This window comes from Triticum dicoccoides, chromosome 2B, assembly GCF_002162155.2.
Source record: "Triticum dicoccoides isolate Atlit2015 ecotype Zavitan chromosome 2B, WEW_v2.0, whole genome shotgun sequence".
Lineage (NCBI taxonomy): Eukaryota > Viridiplantae > Streptophyta > Magnoliopsida > Poales > Poaceae > Triticum > Triticum dicoccoides.
In genome coordinates, this window is record NC_041383.1 from 633198471 (window position 1) to 633207978 (window position 9508).

Here is a 9508-nt window from a genome sequence, read left to right on the forward strand (position 1 = left end):
TTACTGAAACCGAGCTATCGATCCCTTGGTTGTTAACTGAACCTGACTGATTCCTTCGCTACTGCTGCTAACTGAGCCTGAGTGATCAATCATTGCTGCTGCTTACTGAAGCCGATCGAGTCCCCATGCGAGACGTAGCCAGCCGGTGTTGGGTTGCCTCTCAATGAACAGTGACCGTTGCTACCATGTGAGCGATACGTCGAATGAGTCGAGATGTGGTGAGTCGAGCCAGTTGGTTGGCTGTGGATGAACAGTTCCCAGTGGGGGTTGGATGAATATGACCCCTTGGTAGTAGGCCGTTGCCGCTGGATGAACAGGATCCCGGGGAGGCCGCCGCACCCTAGCTGGTTGGGGGTGGATGAACATGACCCCTTGGAGGCTCTATGAACAGTAGACGGTTGTAGCTAGATGAACAGTAACCCGTGGATGAATAGTAGAAATCTTGGTGGGACCGATGAGATCAACTCGGTGGGACCGGTGTGCTAGGGCTAGGGGAAAACCTCATCTCGGTGAGACCGATTTTAGTGAGGAGCAAACAGAGACTTGGTCAAGCAAACTCGGTAGGACCGATCGCTCCTTTCGGTGAGACCGAAATGTTACGAAAGGGAAACAAAGAGTTTGTAATGCAAACTCGATGGGACCGATCGCTTATTTCGGTGAGACCAAAATGTTACGAAGGGAAACAGAGAGTTTGCAAAGCCATCTCAGTGAGAACGAGAGCCGTATCGGTGAAACCGAATTGACTAGGGTTTCTAGCAGTGGCTATATCAACATAACTCGGTGGCGTTGGATAGATCAAATTGGTGGGGCTGAGTTTGACTTTAGGTTTTGGACATATGTGGAAATGAGAAAGTGGTTGAGTATTTTGGAGCAATATCACAAAGTATTTTGAGCAAGTTGACCATTACGCAACACCTCATCCCCTTTTAATAGTATTGCTTTCCTATGGACTCAATGTGATCTTGGATCACTAAATAAAAATGAAGAGTCTTGAGCCTTTGCCAATCTTTGTCCTTAGCATTTTGAGGGGTCCACATCTCTAGTACATGCCATACCAATCATTGAACTTTCTGAAATATTTAACTTGAATGGATATTATCTGAATGAGCTATATGTTGTTATGAATTACCAAAACCACCTGGGGATTAGTTGCACTTTCAGCGGCGCTCTTGTGTCATTTCCCCCTTGGGGCATCATTCTTGGATGTTTTACACGGGCTCGAGGGACCAATGAATGGAAACTTTGGTGGAGCGGTGCTTCATCCTACACATTGGTGGTGCAGATCACAGAGGCGTGGAGCAATGGTGACTTGGCGTCTGATGTGTGGCGATGGACTCACGCAGGAGGACGACACTATCTGGTGTCGTGGTGGCATCGATGGTAGAGAGGCCTGGCAAGGCCGATGTGTCAGTATCGACTTTGAAGATGGATCAATGGAAGATGGTGGCGACGACCCTTGCAGCGTGCGCATGTGCTGCCCACTGAGAGTGCGCCGGACTGGTGTGTGACCCAGTCCCGACATTGTGGCTTGGATGGGGTACCCGTGTTTAGATGTTAGGCTTTGGTGCGATGTCTGTTTGGTATTCGACTCAGACATTCGGCACCCCATCATCAAGGGTATAAGAGTAGCGATGGGTGTTGCGAAGATGGAGGCTTCAGGCTTACTAATGTATTATTTTATAAGGTTATTGTGAATAATTAATAAAATGGCTGCATGTATCAGCCAGATTCAGAGGCCGGGGTATATCCTCCTTTTCCAAAAAAATGTATTTTGCGCATATAGGCTTTGAAGTAGCAGGTCTCAGCCTCCTTGCGGAGAACAACAAAACAGAGCATGTCGCAAATAAAAAGAAGCACAAGGAGAGAATGAACGAGCGGCTGCTCTTGTTGATCTGCCTCTTCCTCTGCATCGTACTTGCCACAAGGCACCTCGCCGTCGCTGGCGCAGCTTCCAGTTCCAAGGTGGTGACCAGCCTCCCCGGTTCCAGGGCCACCTCCCCTTCCACCTCGAGACCGGGTACCCATTTCTCACCCGTTCTTCGGTCAAGTTTTCTACGCGGTTGGAGGTGCCGATGTGCGAGATCTCCTTGTCTCCTTGGTTGACTCCATTATTGGTTATAACCGGCTGATGCTCAATCATAAGGTACGTGGAGGTGGACGAGGACAACAGCATCGAGCTGTTCTACTACTTCGTGGAGTTTGAGGTCGGCGGCGAGAATGGCCCTTTGCTCCTCTGGCTCACCGGCGGCGACCACTGCTCCGTACTCAGCGGCCTCGCGTTCGAGATTGGTAAGTTTTGTTTGCATTCTCATGTGATGACTCACCGTTACTCTCTACTCCATCATATCATACATGAGATGCATACACATGTGCACCGTAACTGCATGTCTAGTCAAGTTCATCGTAGAGCTCTACAATGGCACCATACCGAGCTTGGAAATCAATCCGAACTCATGGACCAAGATCGGCCACATTTACACCTTGCAGCTAGGCATACTCAAGTCCAATATTGGTTCCTGTCTTGATGACACCCATTTGTAGGTGGCACATATCCCCTTCATTGATTCGCCGGTCAAGGCAGGATTTTCCTTTTCCAAACAACCCAAAGGATACCATGCCGGGGAAGTATCTTGCTCACTGCAGCTCCATGAGTTCCTCATCAAGGTGCTACCAAACCTAATGTGGTCGGGGTTTATCAGCCCACCTTGTTTCTTCGTCTAAAGTAAAGCTTTCCCGAGGAGATCCAACATTGGTTTTACCATTTGCCTAACAACAACTAAAACTTGCATAGGGACTTCCCGGGCTCCGAGGATAATTAATCAACAACCCCGGGCAGTGCTCGACATAAGTGTTGTCCCACCTACCTAGCAGTCGGCGGTGCCGCCTCGGAGCAACTCGAGGTCTTTTGCCTATCATCCACTTTGCATAGACGGATGAGTCCATAGATAGAGAGCATGCGGCTCTAGACACGGATCTGACTCACCGGGAGATCTCCTTGGGATAGTTTTCCTTTCTCCGAAGAGCTTGTGCATCGGGATTCCGAGTTTTCTCGGGTTGTCCCGAGATGGAGGATTGTCTCTGCGGATCATGAGAGATTATCATGGGCTAAGTTGGGACACCCCTGCAGGTTTTAAACTTTCGAAAGCCGTGCCCGCGGTTATGTGGTAGATGGGAGTTTTTAACATCCGGTTGTAGAGAACTTGACTCCAGATCCAAAATAAAATACACCAACCGAGTGTGTAATCGTGACGGTCTCTTTTTGAGTGAGTTCGTGAAGAGAACACGGTGGGGTTATGTCTGAACGTAAGTAGTTCAGGATCACTTATTGATCATTACTAGTTTGCGACCATCTGCCTAGTTTCTCATCTTATCCTTGTACTCGTAAGTTAGCCACCATAAAAATGCTTAGTCGCTTGCTACAACCTCACCACTTATTATTTCCAGAACCATTGAGCTTTGCTAGTCTTGATACCCATGATAATGGGATTGCTGAGTCCTCGTGGCTCACAGATTACTACAACAACAGTTGCAGGTACAAGTAATGCGATGACCTGACGCGAGCGCGATGCTTGCTTGTTTGGAGTTCTTCTGCTTCTTCTTTGATCAAGGGTTAGGTTCATGGTCGGGAGCCAGGGATTAGCAGGCTGGATGTCGTTCTTCTTTTTCGTTTGATTTTACCCGTAGTCGGATCCTGCTCTTTGATACAACCATTTTGCATCATGCTTTTATATCGATATTTATTGCATTATGGTCTATTATTACACGTTATGTCACAATACTTATGGCTATTCTCTCTTATATTACAAGGTTTACATGAAGAGGGAGAATGCCGGCAACTGGGATTCTGGGCTGGAAAAGGAGAAAATATTAGAGACCTATTCTGCACAGCTCCAAAAGTCGCGAAACTCCACGAAATTCATTTTTGGAATTAATGATAATTATTCAGTGGAAGAAATACCTAAGGGGTGCCACCCGCCGTCCACGAGGGTGGGGGGCACGCCACTCTGCCTCGTGGACACCTGGCAGCCTTTCGGTGCCCATCTTCTACTATATGAAGTCTTTTACCCTGAAAAAAAAATCATAAGCAAGCTTACGGGGCGAAAATCCACCGCCACGAGGCGGAACCTTGGCGGACCAATCTAGGGCTCCGGCGGAGCTGTTCTGCCGGGGAAACTTCCCTCCGGGAGGGGGAAATCATCACCATCATCATCACCAACGATCCTCTCATCGGGAGAGGGTCAATCTCCATCAACATCTTCACCAGCGCCATCTCCTCTCAAACCCTAGTTCATCTCTTGTATCCAATCTTTGTACCAAAACCTCAGATTGGTACCTGTGGGTTGCTAGTAGTGTTGATTACTCCTTGTAGTTGATGCTAGTTGGTTTAGTTGGTGTAAGATCATATGTTCATATCCTTAATGCATATTAATACCCCTCTGATTATGAACATGAATATGCTTTGTGAGTAGTTACGTTTGTTCCTGAGGACATGGGTGAAGTCTTGCTATTAGTAGTCATGTGAATTTGGTATTCGTTCGATATTTTGATGAGATGTATGTTGTCTCTCCTCTAGTGGTGTTATGTGAACGTCGACTACATGACACTTGACCATTATTTGGGCCTAGTGGAAGGCATTGGGAAGTAATAAGTAGATGATAGGTTGCTAGAGTGACAGAAGCTTAAACCCTTGTTTATAAGTTGCTTCGTAAGGGGCTGATTTGGATCCATATGTTTCATGCTATGGTTAGGTTTACCTTAATACTTCTTTTGTAGTTGCGGATGCTTGCAATAGGGGTTAATCATAAGTGGGATGCTTGTCCAAGAAAGGGAAGTACCCAAGCACCGGTCCACCCACATATCAAATTATCAAAGTAACAAATGCAAATCATATGAGCATGATGAAAACTAGCTTGACGATAATTCCCATATGTCCCTGGGAGCACTTTTATCATTATAAGAACTTGTCCAGGCTTGTCCTTTGCTAAAAAAGGATTGGGCCACCTTGCTGCACTTTATTTACTTCATTTCTTGTTACCCGTTACAAATTATCTTATCACAAAACTATCTGTTACGTACAATTTCAGTGCTTACAGAGAATACCTTACTAAAAACCGCTTGTCATTTCCTTCTGCTCCTCGTTGGGTTCGACGCTCTTACTTATCGAAAGGACTACGGTAGATCCCCTACACTTGTGGGTCATCAAGACTCTTTTTTGGCACCGTTGCCGGGGAGTGAATCATTTTGGTGAGCGGAACTTGGTAAGGAAACATTTATATAGTGTGCTAACATTTACTGTCACTTGTTACTATGAAACTAATCCTTTGAGGGGCTTGTTTGGGTATCTTCACCCCGACTAGTAGAGCAAAGAGTTGCTCCTCAACCTACTGAACCTACTCAAAATGTTTACTTTGAAATTCCTTCGGGTATGGTAGAGAAACTGCTAGCTAATCCCTTTGCAGAAGATGGAACATTGCATCCCGATTTACACCTTATCTACGTGGATGAAGTTTGTGGATTATTTAAACATGCAGGTATGCCTGATGATGTTGTTAAGAAGAAGGTCTTCCCTTTATCTTTGAAGGGAGACGCATTGACATGGTATAGGCTATGTGATGATATGGGATCGTGGGAATATAAACAATTGAAATTGGAATTTCACCATGATCGTAATTATATATATAATTTTTGGCCTCATGAAGGAGAAAGTATCTCTCAAGCTTGGGGGAGGCTTAAGTCAATGTTATATTCATGCCCCAATCATGAGCTCCCAAGAGAAATGATTATTCAAAATTTTTATGCTCGACTTTCTCTCAATGATGGCACCATGCTCGATACTTCTTGTGTTGGTTCTTATATGATGAAGACTATTGAATTCAAGTGGGATTTATTGGAAAGAATTAAACGCAACTCTGAAGATTGGGATTCCGGCGATGGTAAGGAGTCAGGTATGACACCTAAGTTTGATTGTGTTAAATCTTTTATGGATATCGATGCTTTTCGTGGATTTAGCACGAAATATGGACTTGACTCGGAGATAGTAGCTTCTTTCTGTGAATCATTTGCTACTCACGTTGATCTCCCTAAGGAAAAGTGGTTTAAATATAATCCCCCCACTGAAGTAAAAGTAGTTGCACCTGTTATAGTTGAAGAAAAGGTTATCACTTATGATGATCCTATTGTTCCTACTACTTATGTTGAGAAACCACCTTTCCCTGTTAGGATAAAGGATCATGCTAAAGCTTCAACTGTGATTCATAAGAGTAATACTAGAACATATACACCTCCTGAGCAAATTAAAGTTGGACCTAGTATTTCTATGGTTAAAGATCTCTTGTCCGATAATATTGATGGGCATGTTATTTATTTTTGTGATGAAGCTGCTAATATTGCTAGACCCGATGCTAAGACACATAGACCTGTTGTAGGCATGCCTGTTATTTCTGTTAAAATAGGAAACCATTGTTACCATGGATTATGTGATATGGGTGCTAGTGCTAGTGCAATACCTTTTCCCTTATATGAAGAAATTATGCATGATATTGCACCTGCTGAGGTAGAAGAAATTGATGTTACAATTAAGCTTGCAAATAGAGATACTATTTCACCAATTGGGATTGTTAGAGATGTTGAAGTCTTGTGTGGGAAAGTTAAATATCCTGCAGATTTTCTTGTTCTTGGTTCCCCACAAAATGAATTTTGTCCCATTATATTTGGTAGACCCTTCTTGAACACTGTTAATGCTAGAATTGATTGCAAAAAGGATGTTGTTATGATTGGCTTAGGAGATATGTCTCATGAGTTTAATTTTGCTAAATTTCATAGACAACCCCATGATAAAGAATTGCCTAGTAAGGATGAAATTATTGGTCTTGCTTCAATTGTCGTGCCTCCTACTGATCCGCTAGAACAATATTTGCTAGACCATGAAAATGATATGTTTATGAATGAAAGAAGGGAAATAGATGAAGTATTGTTTAAACAGGGACCTATTTTGAAACACAACTTGCCTGTTGAAATCCTAGGAGATCCTCCTCCACCCAAGGGTGATCCCGTGTTTGAGCCTAAACCATTACCTGATAGTCTTAAATATTCTTATCTTGATGAAAAGAAGATATATCCTGTTATTATTAGTGCTAACCTTTCAGAGCAAGAAGAGGAAAGATTATTGAAAACTCTGAAGAAGCACCGTGGTGCTATTGGATATATTCTTGATGATCCTAAGGGCATTAGTACCACTCTATGCCAACACAAAATAAAATTGGAAGAAGGCGCCAAACCGGTTAGAGATCATCAAAGACGGTTAAATCCTAAGATGAAAGAAGTGGTAAGAAAGGAAATACTAAAGCTCCTTGAGGCAGATATAATTTACCCCGTTGCTGATAGTCAGTGGTTAAGTCCTGTCCATTGTGTCCCTAAGAAGGGAGGTATTATTGTTGTTCCTAATGATAAAGATGAATTGATCCTGCAAAGAATTATTACAGGTTATAGGATGGTAATTGATTTCCGCAAATTAAATAAAGCTACTAAGAAAGATCATTACCCTTTACCTTTTATTGGTCAAATGCTAGAAAGACTATCCAAACATACACATTTTTTCTTTCTAGATGGTTACTCTGGTTTCTCTCAAATACTTGTGTCAGCAGAGGATCAAGAAAAGACCACTTTTACTTGCCCTTTCGGTACTTTTTCTTATAGACGTATGCATTTTGGTTTATGTAATGCACCTGCTACCTTTCAAAGATGCATGATGGCTATATTCTCTGACTTTTGTGAAAAGATTTGTGAGGTATTCATGGATGATTTCTCCATTTATGGATCCTCTTTCTATGATTGCTTGAGCAACCTTGATCGAGTTTTGCAGAGATGTGAAGATACTAGTCTTGTCTTGAATTGGGAAAAGTGCCACTTTATGGTTAATGAAGGAATTGTCTTGGGGCATAAAATATCTGAAAGAGGTATTGAAGTTGATAAAGCTAAAGTTGATGTTATTGAAAAGATGCCGTGTCCCAAGGACATTAAAGGTATACGAAGTTTTCTTGGTCATGCCGGCTTTTATAGGAGGTTCATTAAGGACTTCTCTAAAATCTCTAGGCCTCTGACTAATTTATTGCCAAAAGATATTCCTTTTGTATTTGATGATGATTGTGTAGAAGCATTTGAAATACTTAAGAAAGCTTTGATTTCTGCACCTATTGTTAATCCACCTGACTGGAATTTACCCTTTGAAATTATGTGTGATGCTAGCGATTATGTTGTAGGTGCTGTTCTAGGACAAAGATTCGATAGGAAGTTAAATGTTATTCAATATGCTAATAAACTCGAGACAGTGCTCAGAGAAATTATGCTACTACTGAAAAAGAATTCTTAGCAGTTGTATTTGCTTGTGATAAGTTTAGACCTTACATTGTTGATCATAAAGTAACTATTCACACTCATCATGCTGCTATTAAATATCTTATGGAAAAGAAAGATGCTAAACCTAGACTTATTAGATGGGTTCTCTTGCTCCAAGAATTTGATTTGCATATTATTGATAGAAAGGGAGCTGAGAACCCCGTTGGAGAGAACTTGCCTAGGTTAGAGAATGTTCTTGATGACCCACTACCTATTGATGATAGCTTTCCTGATGAACAATTAGCCGTCATAAATGCTTCTCGTACTGCTCCATGGTGTGCTGATTATGCTAATTACATTGTTGCTAAATTTATACCACCTAGTTTCACATACCAGCAAAAGAAAAAGTTATTTTATGATTTAAGACATTACTTCTAGGATGACCCACACCTTTATAAAGGAGTAGACGGTGTTATTAGACGTTGTGTACCTGAGCATGAACATGAATCGATCCTACGCAAGTGTCACTCCGAGGCATATGGAGGACACCACGATAGAGATAGAACTGCACATAAGGTATTGAAATCCAGTTTTTATTGGCCTACTCTCTTCAAAGATGCCCGTAAGTTTGTGTTCTCTTGTGATGAATGTCAAAGAATTGGTAATATTAGTAGATGTCAAGAAATGCCTATGAACTATTCTCTTGTTATTGAACCATTTGATGTTTGGGGCTTTGATTATATGGGACCTTTTCCTGCCTCTAATGGATATACACATATTTTAGTTGCTGTTGATTACGTTACTAAGTGCGTAGAAGCTATTCCAACTAGTAGTGTTGATCATAACACCTCTATTAAGATACTTAAAGAAGTTATTTTTCTGAGGTTTGGAGTCCCTAGATATCTCATGACTGATCGTGGTTCTCATTTTATTCATGGTGCTTTTCGTAAAATGCTTGCTAAGTATGATGTTAATCATAGAATTGCATCTCCATATCACCCACAGTCTAGTGGTCAAGTAGAGTTGAGTAATAGAGAGCTCAAATTAATTTTGCAAAAGAGTGTTAATAGATCTAGAAAGAATTGGTCCAAGAAACTTGATGATGCGTTAAGGGCTTATAGAACTGCATATAAGAATCCTATGGGTATGTCTCCGTATAAAATGGTTTATGGAA

The 9508-nt window shown here is 42.2% G+C and overlaps 1 pseudogene; it reads left to right on the plus strand.

Annotated features, from left to right (window-relative positions):
- Nucleotides 1–1866: 1866 nt before the first annotated feature.
- On the plus strand, nt 1867–2721 carry LOC119361067 (annotated as a pseudogene).
- The last annotated feature ends 6787 nt before the right edge of the window (nt 2722–9508 follow it).